This window comes from Cherax quadricarinatus, chromosome 37 (assembly GCF_038502225.1).
Source record: "Cherax quadricarinatus isolate ZL_2023a chromosome 37, ASM3850222v1, whole genome shotgun sequence".
NCBI classification, from domain to species: domain Eukaryota; kingdom Metazoa; phylum Arthropoda; class Malacostraca; order Decapoda; family Parastacidae; genus Cherax; species Cherax quadricarinatus.
In genome coordinates, this window is record NC_091328.1 from 16,512,368 (window position 1) to 16,528,168 (window position 15,801).

Below are 15,801 nucleotides of genomic sequence, written 5' to 3' on the forward strand. Positions count from 1 at the left end.
TTGACGAGTATCATGAGTCATGTGTGAGCTGACACATACAACAATGTTGACGAGTATGATGAGTCATGTGTGAGGTGACACATACCATCTTGACGAGCATGAGTCATGTGTGAAGTGACACACAACAATGTTGACAAGTATGATGAGTCATGTGTGAGGTGACACATACAATGTTGACGAGTATCATGAGTCATGTGTGAGGTGACACATACAATGATGACGAGTATCATGAGTCATGTGTGAGGTGACACATACAATGTTGACGTGTATCATGAGTCATGTGTGAGGTGACACATACAATGTTGACGTGTATCATGAGTCATGTGTGAGGTGACACATACAATGTTGATGTGTATCATGGGTCATGTGTGAGGTGACAATAATGTTGACGAGTATCATGAGTCATGTGTGAGATGACACAATGTTGACGTGTATCATGAGTCATGTGTGAGGTGACACAATGTTGACGTGTATCATGAGTCATGTGTGAGGTGACACATACAATGTTGACGTGTATCATGAGTCATGTGTGAGGTGACACATACAATGTTGACGTGTATCATGAGTCATGTGTGAGGTGACACATACAATGTTGATATGTATCATAAGTCATGTGTGAAGTGACACATACAATGTTGACGTGTATCATGAGTCATGTGTGAGGTGACACATACAATGTTGACGTGTACCATGGGTCATGTGTGAGGTGACACATACAATGCTGACGTGTACCATGGGTCATGTGTGGTGACACATACAATGTTGACGTGTATCATGGGCCATGTGTGAGGTGACACATACAATGTTGACGTGTATCATGTCATGTGTGTGGTGACACATACAATGTTGATGAGTATCATGAGTCATGTGTGAGGTGACACATACAATGTTGACGTGTATCATGAGTCATGTGTGAGGTGACACAATGTTGACGTGTATCATGAGTCATGTGTGAGGTGACACATACAATGTTGACGTGTAACATGAGTCATGTGTGAGGTGACGCATACAATGCTGACGTGTATCATGAGTCATGTGTGAGGTGACAATGTTGACGTGTATCATGGGTCATGTGTGAGGTGACATACAATGTTGACGTGTATCATGAGTCATGTGTGAAGTGACACATACAATGTTGACTTGTATCATGAGTCATGTGTGAGGTGACAATGTTGACGTGTATCATGGGTCATGTGTGAGGTGACATATACAATGTTGACGTGTATCATGAGTCATGTGTGAGGTGACACATACAATGTTGACGTGTATCATGAGTCATGCGTGAGGTGACACATACAATGTTGACGTGTATCATGGGTCATGTGTGAGGTGACACATACAATGTTGACGTGTATCATGGGTCATGTGTGAGGTGACACATACAATGTTGACGTGTATCATGGGTCATGTGTGTGGTGACACATACAATGTTGACGTGTATCATGGGTCATGTGTGTGGTGACACATACAATGTTGACGTGTATCATGAGTCATGTGTGAGGTGACAATGTTGACGTATCATGAGTAATGTGTAAGGTGACACATACAATGTTGACGTGTATCATGAGTCATGTGTGAGGTGACACATACAATGTTGACGTGTATCATGGGTCATGTGTGTGGTGACACATACAATGTTGACGTGTATCATGAGTCATGTGTGAGGTGACAATGTTGACGTATCATGAGTAATGTGTAAGGTGACACATACAATGTTGACGTGTATCATGAGTCATGTGTGAGGTGACACATACAATGTTGACGTGTATCATGGGTCATGTGTGTGGTGACACATACAATGTTGACGTGTATCATGAGTCATGTGTGAGGTGACAATGTTGACGTATCATGAGTAATGTGTAAGGTGACACATACAATGTTGACGTGTATCATGAGTCATGTGTGAGGTGACACATACAATGTTGACGTGTATCATGAGTCATGTGTGAGGTGACACATACAATGTTGACGTGTACCATGGGTCATGTGTGAGGTGACACATACAATGTTGACGTGTATCATGAGTCATGTGTGAGGTGACACATACAATGTTGACGTGTACCATGGGTCATGTGTGAGGTGACACATACAATGTTGACCTGTATCATGAGTCATGTGTGAGGTGACACATACAATGTTGACGTGTATCATGAGTCATGTGTGAGGTGACACATACAATGTTGACGTGTATCATGAGTCATGTGTGAGGTGACACATACAATGTTGACGTGTACCATGGGTCATGTGTGAGGTGACACATACAATGTTGACGTGTACCATGGGTCATGTGTGAGGTGACACATACAATGTTGACCTGTATCATGAGTCATGTGTGAGGTGACACATACAATGTTGACCTGTATCATGAGTCATGTGTGAGGTGACACATACAATGTTGACGTGTACCATGGGTCATGTGTGAGGTGACACATACAATGTTGACCTGTATCATGAGTCATGTGTGAGGTGACACATACAATGTTGACCTGTATCATGGGTCATGTGTGAGGTGACACAACAATGTTGACGTGTATCATGAGTCATGTGTGAGGTGACATACAATGTTGACGTGTATCATGAGTCATGTGTGAGGTGACATACAATGTTGACGTGTATCATGAGTCATGTGTGAGGTGACACAACAATGTTGACGTGTATCATGAGTCATGTGTGAGGTGACACAACAATGTTGACGTGTATCATGAGTCATGTGTGAGGTGACACAACAATGTTGACGTGTATCATGAGTCATGTGTGAGGTGACACAACAATGTTGACGTGTATCATGAGTCATGTGTGAGGTGACACAACAATGTTGACGTGTATCATGAGTCATGTGTGAGGTGACACAACAATGTTGACGTGTATCATGAGTCATGTGTGAGGTGACACAACAATGTTGACGTGTATCATGAGTCATGTGTGAGGTGACACATACAATGTTGACGTGTATCATGAGTCATGTGTGAGGTGACACAACAATGTTGACGTGTATCATGAGTCATGTGTGAGGTGACACATACAATGTTGACGTGTATCATGGGTCATGTGTGAGGTGACACATACAATGTTGACGTGTATCATGAGTCATGTGTGAGGTGACACAATGTTGACGTGTATCATGAGTCATGTGTGAGGTGACACAATGTTGACGTGTATCATGAGTCATGTGTGAGGTGACACATACAATGTTGACGTGTATCATGGGTCATGTGTGAGGTGACACATACAATGTTGACGTGTATCATGGGTCATGAGTGTGGTAAACAGGTAATAAAATCTATGGGCACCCTGTTTCACATTTCACTATGAATCTCACATCAGTTCCATGATGTATACCTGAAGGATACCTGTATACATGCTTTGCATACCTGAAGAATACGTAGTATACATGTAATGTATATTGGTATACATGTGATATATACCTGAAGTATACGTGGTATACATAAGATACCTGGTATACATGTAATATATACCTGAAGTATACCAGGTATACATGTCATGCACACCTAAAGTATACGTGGTATACATGTGATGTATACCTAGTATACATGTGATACATACCTGGGATACATGTGATGTATACCTAGTATACATGTGATGTATACCTAGTATACATGTGATGTATACCTAGTATACATGTGATGTATACCTAGTATACATATGTATACCTGAAGTACACCTGTATACATGTGATGCATACCTGAAGTATACCTACCTGGTACACATGTCTCGTCAGCTCGCAATAGCACGAAACTATTCACGGTACGGCAGGACTGAAACCCATGGCAAGTCAGTGCTATAACTATCAGGCTACTGTTAAAACTAACAGGTTACAGTTAAAACTAGCAGGCTACTGTTAAAACTAACAGGTTAAATTTAAAACCAGCAGGCTACTGTTAAAACTAACAGGTTACTCTTAAAACTAGCAGGCTCCTGTTAAGACTAACAGGTTACACTTAAAACTATCAGGCTACTGTTAAAACTAACATGCTATTGTTAAAACTAACAGGTTACTGTTAAAACTAACAGGTTACACTTAAAATTATCAGGCTACTGTTAAAACTAGCAGGCTACTGTTAAAACTAGCAGGCTACTGTTAAAACTAGCAGGTCAGTTCTCTCAGCACTAAGCCATGCTGGATTAAATTTGTAAAAGCTGCTTTTGCCTTTGATAAGTTCAGAGAGTTTTATTTTTCCTACTCCGACAGCCCGGAAATTGGCCCAGGCCCGTCTGGTGCTTCCCTGGTCAACCAGGCTTTTGCAGCTGGCGGCCCGCTGTATTTCTATACAACTGAAAATTGTTTACACAGTTTTAGGACTTCACGAGTCATTAATAAGAGTTGCGAAGGGACTCAGAGTGGAACACAGCCTTCCTTTGTGGTTACAGCAGTGGTCTGTGTTAACCTCCTGGGGTAGAGAAATGTACCTAGGGGGAGGAATATTAGACCAGCACAGTACTGTGGTTAGAACACTGCTGTAGTGGTTAGAACACTGATGTAGTGGTTAGAACACTGGTGTAGTGGTTAGAACACTGGTGTAGTGGTTAGAACACTGGTGTAGTGGTTAGAACGCTGGTGTAGTGGTTAGAACACTGATGTAGTGGTTAGAACACTGATGTAGTGGTTAGAACACTGATGTAGTGGTTAGAACACTGATGTAGTGGTTAGAACACTGATGTAGTGGTTAGAACACTGTAGTGGTTAGAACACTAATGTAGTGGTTAGAACACTGGTGTAGTGGTTAGAACACTGCTGTAGTGGTTAGAACACTGCTGTAGTGGTTAGAACACTGCTGTAGTGGTTAGAACACTGATGTAGTAGTTAGAACACTGGTGTAGTGGTTAGAGCACTGTAGTGGTTAGAGCACTGGTGTAGTGGTTAGAACACTGCTGTAGTGGTTAGAACACTGATGTAGTGGTTAGAACACTGGTGTAGTGGTTAGAACACTGGTGTAGTGGTTAGAACACTGCTGTAGTGGTTAGAACACTGCTGTAGTGGTTAGAACACTGATGTAGTAGTTAGAACACTGGTGTAGTGGTTAGAGCACTGTAGTGGTTAGAACACTGATGTAGTGGTTAGAACACTGGTGTAGTGGTTAGAACACTGGTGTAGTGGTTAGAGCACTGTAGTGGTTAGAACACTGGTGTAGTAGTTAGAACACTGGTGTAGTGGTTAGAACACCGGTGTAGTGGTTAGAGCACTGGTGTAGTGGTTAGAACACTGGTGTAGTGGTTAGAACACTGGTGTAGTGGTTAGAGCACTTGTGTAGTGGTTAGAGCACTTGTGTAGTGGTTAGAGCACTTGTGTAGTGGTTAGAACACTGGTGTAGTGGTTAGAGCACTGTAGTGGTTAGAGCACTGGTGTAGTGGTTAGAGCACTGGTGTAGTGGTTAGAACACTGGTGTAGTGGTTAGAACACTGTAGTGGTTAGAACGCTGGTGTAGTGGTTAGAACACTAGTGTAGTGGTTAGAACACTAGTGTAGTGGTTAGAACACTGGTGTAGTGGTTAGAACACTAGTGTAGTGGTTAGAACACTGCTGTAGTGGTTAGAGCACTGTTGTAGTGGTTAGAACACTGGTGTAGTGGTTAGAACACTGTAGTGGTTAGAACGCTGGTGTAGTGGTTAGAACACTGGTGTAGTGGTTAGAACACTAGTGTAGTGGTTAGAACACTGGTGTAGTGGTTAGAACACTAGTGTAGTGGTTAGAACACTGGTGTAGTGGTTAGAACACTGGTGTAGTGGTTAGAACACTGTAGTGGTTAGAACGCTGGTGTAGTGGTTAGAACACTAGTGTAGTGGTTAGAACACTGGTGTAGTGGTTAGAACACTGTAGTGGTTAGAACGCTGGTGTAGTGGTTAGAACACTAGTGTAGTGGTTAGAACACTGGGGTAGTGGTTAGAACAGATGTAGTGGCTAGAACACTGGTGTAGTGGTTAGAACACTGGTGTAGTGGTTAGAACACTGGTGTAGTGGTTAGAACACTGGGGTAGTGGTTAGAACACTGGGGTAGTGGTTAGAACACTGGTGTAGTGGTTAGAACACTGGTGTAGTGGTTAGAACACTGGTGTAGTGGTTAGAGCACTGCTGTAGTGGTTAGAACACTGCTGTAGTGGTTAGAGCACTGTTGTAGTGGTTAGAACACTGCTGTAGTGGTTAGAACACTGGTTTAGTGGTTAGAACACTGCTGTTGTGGTTAGAACACTGCTGTTGTGGTTAGAGCACTGGTGTAGTGGTTAGAACACTGGTGTAGTGGTTAGAGCACTGCTGTAGTGGTTAGAACACTGCTGTAGTGGTTAGAGCACTGCTGTAGTGGTTAGAACACTGATGTAGTGGTTAGAACACTGGTGTAGTGGTTAGAACACTGGAGTAGTGGTTAGAACACTGGTGTAGTGGTTAGAGCACTGCTGTAGTGGTTAGAACACTGCTGTAGTGGTTAGAACGCTGCTGTAGTGGTTAGAACGCTGCTGTAGTGGTTAGAACGCTGCTGTAGTGGTTAGAACACTGGTGTAGTGGTTAGAACACTGGTGTAGTGGTTAGAACACTGGTATAGTGGTTAGAACACTGGTGTAGTGGTTAGAACACTGGTGTAGTGGTTAGAGCACTGCTGTAGTGGTTAGAACACTGCTGTAGTGGTTAGAACGCTGCTGTAGTGGTTAGAACGCTGCTGTAGTGGTTAGAACGCTGCTGTAGTGGTTAGAACACTGGTGTAGTGGTTAGAACACTGGTGTAGTGGTTAGAACACTGGTGTAGTGGTTAGAACACTGGTGTAGTGGTTAGAACACTGCTGTAGTGGTTAGAACACTGGTGGAGTGGTTAGAGCACTGGTGTGGTGGTTAGAGTAATGTAGTGGTTAGAACACTGGTGTGGTGGTTAGAACACTGTAGTGGTTAGAACACTGGTGTGGTGGTTAGAGCACTAGTGTGGTGGTTAGAGCACTAGTGTGGTGGTTAGAACACTTTTGTGGTGGTTAGAGCACTGTAGTGGTTAGAGCACTGGTGTGGTGGTTAGAACACTGGTGTGGTAGAGCATTGGTGTGGTGGTTAGTGCACTGGTGTGGTGGTTAGAACACTGGTGTGGTGGTTAGTGCAATGGTGTGGTGGTTAGAACACTGGTGTGGTGGTTAGAGCACTGGTGTGGTGGTTAGAACACTGGTATAGTGGTTAGAAAACTGTAGTGGTTAGAGCACTGGTTTACTAGTTAGAACACTGGTGTACTAGTTAGAACACAGGTATAGCAGTCAGAACACTGGCGTGCTAGTCAGAATACTGGTATAGCAGTCAGAACATCGATGTACTAGTTAAAACACGTATATTGGTAGAGTACACGTCTGTTAGTTTCAGCACTGGCTAGCCATGCATTACAATCCTGTGCGTTATGCTAGTACACACTGTCTAATGTGAACTGTGATGATAATTTTGTACTAGGTGACCTCTACTACTATTACTAGTACTGTCATTACTGTTACTACCACTACTACTACTACTAGTAATTCTACCACGTACGTCCTGTGTGTTACATGGTTAACTGGGTCTTGCAGCATGGTTCTTACGTTGATACGTGGTATGCACCATCAATACCATTTTCTATATTTTACGTTACATCAGGTTACAAAAACCTATAAAAACATTGCCAACCACACACATTAAAAAAAGGCAGCAATACCTCTGGCAACAAGGTGACTGAGTGCAAACCATGAAGCGTTAAAATCTGCACGATTACCATTGGTGGTGCAAGAAAGCTTTACTTCCTAGGCATTTAATAAGTGAAGATGATTTCAGTGACCATGACCAGCTCCTGCACTGCATTCAACTGTGTGTAATATCTACAGTGTTTGTGCAACTGGTGTACCAAGAAGCAGCATGGCCTTAGTCCAAGGTGGACTAGGACGTGACGATATAACTGAAAACTAAATACTGGAATGAGCCAAGTATACACACACAATTATATATATATATATATATATATATATATATATTTATATATATATATACAAATATATATATATATATATATATATATATATATATAATCAATGAAATCAAGAAACAAGTGATTTTAAATCATTTACCAAACTGCGGCAGGCCAGGACTCGACCCTACGAACCTTGCACCGCCCTCCAGAGAGGATAATAAGCAAGTGGAATGTGTTAATTGTAGATAAACCCTGGAGAGCATAAAAAAAAGTGTATAGAATAAAAAAGGGTTTACTGAACTGCTTAAAAAACGTAAAAGATTATCTGAACGGGAAAGATAATCTTAAACGAAAGATTACTGAGACTGACACAAATCTAAGTTATCGTATTAGATAAAATGCTGTCCAAGATATTCCAAGAAACCTCAAATATTTCTACACATGAAAAATCCAAGTTTGGAACCACCTGTAGAACTGAACTATTAATCACAGGAGGTTCATACACTGACAATGAAAAAAAAAAAGAGGTGAAATTCTAAAAGCCTAATACGGAGTGTTCAGCTATCCACTAAATGAAAGCACGGCAGAGAATGCAATAATATTTTTTTTAATTGCCTCTGAAGGCCATATAGAACATATAACTGTCATAAACATTAATCCTGCAAAATTCGGAAAAGAAAAACCAGCCCACTCACGCAACACCTGGATTGGATTCGTGGAATTCCTTATAAAGAATTGCCAAGTATCACTATTACCAGCAATCAGTATCACTTGGATAGAGAGGTTAGATCTAGGTGAAATACCGGAGGCCTTACAGCACGTGGACACAGTTGCTTTGTATGAAGTCGGTAGTAGAGCACTAACCCAAAATTTCAGACCAACAGTCCTAACATCGAATATTATTAAACTCTCTCAATGAATGATGAAATGACAAGTTACAAAATTTTATGGAACAACGCAAGGTGTACATACAAACCAGCATGGATTTAGATTGGTAATATCATACTTTTCACAGCTACTAAACCACCAGGACACATTATAGAGGTGCTGGAAAAACATCAAAACACAGATGTTATGCACATGGATTTCGCAAAAGAATTTAACAAATGCGATCAAAGGGTATTACATATAAAATGAGGACGATAGGCATAACGGAAAAAGAAGGCAAATTAATGTACAACTGAGACAGAACACAAATAGTAGTTAGTAGTAACAAAAGGCAGGATCCTGGCGACTGTAATGTTTCTTATCCTCACAGCGGACACACCAAAACTCTCGCCACACTTTCCTATCATTACTTGCTGACATCAAAATAAGAATAACATCTCAGTAGAAGAAACGAAAATACTGCAAGAAAATACAAGCAAAAGTCTAGCAGGTAGCAATGGAGAATAACATGACAATAGAAATAAGTTTCAATTGTGTAGAAAATATGTACAAAATGCAAGAGGATTACCAAATAGAATGTTAGAACCCTTAAAGGACCTGGTAGTAACGTCAGCTGGCTTTTCTTCCAACGAATACAATAAGGCAAATAAATGTAATGATGGCCAGTGAATGCCAGAAGCGCCGTGGGCACAATAAAAGAACACTGTATCAATATTCGTGGTCCCAGAACTGCAAACATCTTACCAGAAGATATCAGAAACACTGCCAGAACAAGTGTAGAAGTTTTCAAGAGAAAACTTAACAAGTACGTACGCCAAGAGCCATATCAATCAGTCGGTGATGGATATGTTGGCCAGCGGGCTGCCAACAGCAACAGCCTGGTCGATTAGGCAAGCACCAGATACCAGGGACGGGCTGCGTGAATATGATAGTTCTCGAAACCCATCAAAATTATATCAAGGGTAGACGCATGCCACTCATTCTTCATCATTCCAAAGTGTCATACTTCCTCATTATGAGTGTAATTACACAGGTGAGCAAACACTACCTAGCACACTAGTGAAGTAAGCATGAAACACCAGTAAGGCAGACAGATACTTGCAGCACTTCTTACCTGAGAGACGTCATGTCATCCAAGAGTGGGGGGGAGAGAGAGAAGGGTGTATTTATCAGTGTGTGGGGAGCAGAAAGGCGGGGGGATGGAAGAACAGTGGGAGAGGTGAAAGGAGGGAGGAAGGAATGGAGGGAGGGAATGTATTTATCTACCTGTGTATACAGGGGTTGAATTTCTGCCGAGGTCTTTGTCTAACTTATTTCTCGATGAATAATAGTTACTGATATATGGAGTGTTCCTGTTTTAACACCTATCCTGAGGCCAGCCTTCCCTGGTGATCAACCAGGCTACTGTTGCACGTGGTTCTGCGACCCACACAGTCCTCAAAACCTGGCTCTTCTGACACTTCCTGTACAAACTGGTACAGTTTCTTTTATGCCCACGGCGCCCCTGCTTTACACTTTGTTCATCCCACACTTCCTCCCGTACCTCTCACTCCAGTACTTCCTCCCGTACCTCTCGCTCCAGTACTTCCTCCCGTACCTCTCACTCCAATAAGCTGATATGCCAGTCTACCCATAGTCGACTCCGGGGGAGGGGGAGGTCACCATCTCTGCAGATCGGTCCCAGACCAGGTCTCCTTTCGGAGGGCCTGATGAGCCAGACTGCTAGTGACAGTCGCACGCAGTTCAACGGAGGCACCACAGCCTGGCTGATCAGAAACTGACTTGAGGAACTTATCAAATTCCATCTCGAAGACAACCAGTTGTTTGCTGGTCAATTTTCTTATAAATGAAAGGAGGATACTGAAAAGTCTTGTGCCCTTTGTTCTTACTTGAACTCCTGCTTTTCAAGTATTTTTCACGTCTTCCAACACTCTTGCTCTTTTAAGGAGTAATTTCAGAGTACAGATCTAACATCACTCCCTCCAGAATTTTCCAGGTGCAAATTCTGATGCATCTTTGTAAGCCTAAGTTACAGGGAGCACAGTTAAGAGACTTCAAATATTAACAATAATTTAAGAGCTGTTCGACTGAATTTATAAGAGCAGTGAAGGTTCTCTTTATATTCTCCACATCCAAAATTCCACCTGCCTTAAAAAGAGCTATAAGTGAACATCTATATTCAAGGCTAGAGGGAACAAGTGCCTTCAAGAGTATTATTAATGGCTGTGGAATAGCGAGAGGCAGGGGCAACTTGCTCTAAACCAGTGTTGCCCTGGGTTGGGCAGTTGTTGTGAGTCAATGTGTCTGGTAATCATGTTTCTTAAAACTCTCTCGAACACCTTTGTAGGTGACCTTACTGCTACGTATATATAATTTGTGACTGCTGGAATACCATCTTTGTAGAGTGGGGCTATATGCGTGACTCTGTAGTGGGGCTATATGCGTGACTTTGTTGAGTGGGGCTATATGCGTGACTTTGTTGAGTGGGGCTATTTGTGTGACTTTGTAGAGTGGGCTACATGCGTGACTCTGTAGTGCTATATGCGTGACTTTGTAGTGGGGCTATATGCGTGGCTTTGTAGTGGGCCTATATGCGTGGCTCTGTAATGGGGCTATATGCGTGGCGTCGTAAAGTGGGGCTACATGCGTGGCGTCGTAAAGTGGGGCTACATGCGTGACTCTGTAGTGGGGTTACATGCGTGACTTTGTACTGGGGCTACATGCGTGACTCTGTACTGGGGCTATATGCGTGACTTTGTAGTGGGGCTATATGCGTGGCTCTGTAGTGAGGCTATATGCGTGACTTTGTAGAGTAGGGCTATGTCAATGGCTTTGTACAGCGGGGCTATCTCAGTAGCATTGTAGAGAACATAAGAACATAAGAAAGAAGGAACACTGCAGCAGGCCTACTGACCCATGCGGAGCAGGTCCATGTCTCCCTCCCGGATTAGCCCAATGACCCACCCAGTCTGGTCACCTCCACTCAACAAGCTAGTCAGGTCCAACTCCCACCCACTCATATATTGACTGTGGGATGACGCATGTAGCCGGCACTCAGAAAAGGAAACTGGACAAGTACCTCCCCCAAGTGCCAGATCAACCAGGCTGTATTGGATGTGTGTGCCAGAGGGCCAGCAACAGCATGGTATATCCGGCAAGATCAGACAAGCCTGACATTTAGGGCCGGACTGCGGGAGTCTTGTAACTCTTGAAACTCGCCAAAGGTATATCAAATGCATAATATATTTAAGGCAGGTGATTGTGTTGCATATTGTGATCCACTAGTGTGGGCATGGGTCAGATCCAGCAGTGTGGGCATGGGTCAGATCCAGCAGTGTGGGCATGGGTCAGATCCAGCAGTGTGGGCATGGGTCAGATCCACCAGTGTGGGCATGGGTCAGATCCACCAGTGTGGGCATGGGTCAGATCCACCAGTGTGGGCATGGGTCAGATCCAGCAGTGTGGCATGGGTCAGATCCACCAGTGTGGGCATGGGTCAGATCCACCAGTGTGGGCATAGGTCAGATCCCAGTGTGGGCATGGGTCAGATCCAGCAGTGTGGGCATGGGTCAGATCCACCAGTGTGGGCATGGGTCAGATCCACCAGTGTGGGCATGGGTCAGATCCAGCAGTGTGGGCATGGGTCAGATCCAGCAGTGTGGGCATGGGTCAGATCCAGCAGTGGGCATGGGTCAGATCCACCAGTGTGGGCATGGGTCAGATCCACCAGTGTGGGCATGGGTCAGATCCCAGTGTGGGCATGGGTCAGATCCACCAGTGTGGGCATGGGTCAGATCCACTAGTGTGGGCATGGGTCAGATCCAGCAGTGTGGGCATGGGTCAGATCCAGCAGTGTGGGCATGGGTCAGATCCACCAGTGTGGGCATGGGTCAGATCCCAGTGTGGGCATGGGTCAGATCCACCAGTGTGGGCATGGGTCAGATCCACTAGTGTGGGCATGGGTCAGATCCAGCAGTGTGGGCATGGGTCAGATCCAGCAGTGTGGGCATGGGTCAGATCCAGCAGTGTGGGCATGGGTCAGATCCAGCAGTGTGGGCATGGGTCAGATCCAGCAGTGGGCATGGGTCAGATACACCAGTGTGGCATGGGTCAGATCCACCAGTGTGGGCATGGGTCAGATCCACCAGTGTGGGCATGGGTCAGATCCCAGTGTGGGCATGGGTCAGATCCCAGTGTGGGCATGGGTCAGATCCACCAGTGTGGGCATGGGTCAGATCCACCAGTGGGCATGGGTCAGATCCACCAGTGTGGGCATGGGCCAGATCCACCAGTGTGGACGTGGGTCAGATCCACCAGTGTGGGCGTGGGTCAGATCCACCAGTGTGGGCGTGGGTCAGATCCACCAGTGTGGGTGTGGGTCAGATCCACCAGTGTGGGCGTGGGTCAGATCCACCAGTGTGGGCATGGGTCAGATCCACCAGTGTGGGCGTGGGTCAGATCCACCAGTGTGGGTGTGGATCAGATCCACCAGTGTGGGCATGGGTCAGATCCACCAGTGTGGGCATGGGTCAGATCCACCAGTGGGCATGGGTCAGATCCACCAGTGTGGGCATGGGTCAGATCCACCAGTGTGGGCATGGGTCAGATCCACCAGTGTGGGCATGGGTCAGATCCCAGTGTGGGCATGGGTCAGATCCACCAGTGTGGGCATGGGTCAGATCCACCAGTGGGCATGGGTCAGATCCACCAGTGGGCATGGGTCAGATCCACCAGTGTGGGCATGGGTCAGATCCACCAGTGTGGACGTGGGTCAGATCCACCAGTGTGGGCATGGGTCAGATCCACCAGTGTGGGCGTGGGTCAGATCCACCAGTGTGGGTGTGGGTCAGATCCACCAGTGTGGGCGTGGGTCAGATCCACCAGTGTGGGCATGGGTCAGATCCACCAGTGTGGGCGTGGGTCAGATCCACCAGTGTGGGTGTGGATCAGATCCACCAGTGTGGGCATGGGTCAGATCCAGCAGTGTTGGCATGGGTCAGATCCACCAGTGTGAGCATGGGTCAGATCCACCAGTGTGGGCATGGGTCAGATCCACCAGTGTGGGCATGGGTCAGATCCACCAGTGTGGGCATGGGTCAGATCCACCAGTGTGGGCATGGATCAGATCCACCAGTGTGGGCATGGGTCAGATCCACCAGTGTGGGCATAGGTCAGATTCACCAGTGTGGGCATGGGTCAGATCCACCAGTGTGGGTATGGATCAGATCCACCAGTGTGGGCATGGGTCAGATCCACCAGTGTGGGCATGGGTCAGATCCACCAGTGTGGGCATAGGTCAGATTCACCAGTGTGGGCATGGGTCAGATCCACCAGTGTGGGCATGGATCAGATCCACCAGTGTGGGCATGGGTCAGATCCACCAGTGTGGGCATGGGTCAGATCCACCAGTGTGGGCATGGGTCAGATCCACCAGTGTGGGCATAGGTCAGATTCACCAGTGTGGGCATGGGTCAGATCCACCAGTGTGGGCATGGATCAGATCCACCAGTGTGGGCATGGGTCAGATCCACCAGTGTGGGCATGGGTCAGATCCACCAGTGTGGGCATAGGTCAGATTCACCAGTGTGGGCATGGGTCAGATCCACCAGTGTGGGCATGGATCAGATCCACCAGTGTGGGCATGGGTCAGATCCACCAGTGTGGCATGGGTCAGATCCACCAGTGTGGGCATGGGTCAGATCCACCAGTGTGTGCATGGGTCAGATCCACCAGTGTGGGCATGGGTCAGATCCACCAGTGTGGGCATGGGTCAGATCCACCAGTGTGGCATGGGTCAGATCCACCACTGTGGGCATGGGTCAGATCCACCAGTGTGGGCATGGGTCAGATCCACCAGTGTGGGCATGGGTCAGATCCATCAGTGTGGGCATGGGTCAGATCCACCAGTGTGGGCATGGGTCAGATCCACCAGTGTGGGCATGGGTCATTCACCAGTGTGGGCATGGGTCAGATCCACCAGTGTGGGCATGGGTCAGATCCACCAGTGTGGCATGGGTCAGATCCACCAGTGTGGGTATGGATCAGATCCACCAGTGTGGGCATGGGTCAGATCCACCAGTGTGGGCATGGGTTAGATCCACCAGTGTGGGCATAGGTCAGATTCACCAGTGTGGGCATGGGTCAGATCCACCAGTGTGGGCATGGGTCAGATCCACCAGTGTGGGCATGGGTCAGATCCACCAGTGTGGGCATGGGTCAGATCCACCAGTGTGGGCATGGGTCAGATCCACCAGTGTGGGCATGGGTCAGATCCACCAGTGTGGGCATGGGTCAGATCCACCAGTGTGGGCATGGGTCAGATTCACCAGTGTGGGCATGGGTCACTATCAGTGGCTTCTAAGTCAAGATGTAGGGTCATTGTCAGTAGTCGTGCAGATGTTGGCATCGTTCCGAGTCTCTCTCATGAAATAATTCAATGAGACTGTCAGTCTTCAGTCTGACTGACGGTTCACTGGGTACAAGTCTTTCTGTGATTATAGACACTGGAGGGCCGGGACCATCCACTGTATCCCAGGAATATATTTCGATGCTACTCGTATGTATATATTATAATAGTACTCTCTATATGTATATAATATGGTACTCTCTATATGTATATAATATGGTACTCTCTATATGTATTATGTTACTCTCTGATACGTATATATCATGATATTACTCTCTTTTATGTATATATTACACAAATACCTCGCACATATAGGAGAGAGAAACTTACGATTACATTTAGGTCCGACTTGTACCATTTACAGTCACACTGTCCTATGTGCGGGTTGTCTGTGCATCATTCCAGTCACGGTACTGTGCCTTTTTGTTCTTTATGTATATATTATGATGTTACTCTCCGTGTCAGTGCTAAGAAGTGTTCCCAGTAGTTAAGACTGTGATTGAGAATGAAAAAGACTGACCATGGTGATGCTGGAGACTGACCTTGGAGAGTCTTGGAGACTGACATTACAGAGTGACATTGATGAGTATTGG

The 15,801-nt window shown here is 45.7% G+C and overlaps 1 protein-coding gene across 10 annotated transcripts in view; it reads right to left on the reverse strand.

Moving 5' to 3' along the window:
* LOC128701228 (protein Smaug homolog 2) overlaps positions 1-15,801 on the reverse strand; it is a 556,102-nt gene that overhangs the window by 83,344 nt on the left and 456,957 nt on the right. The window lies entirely within an intron of this gene.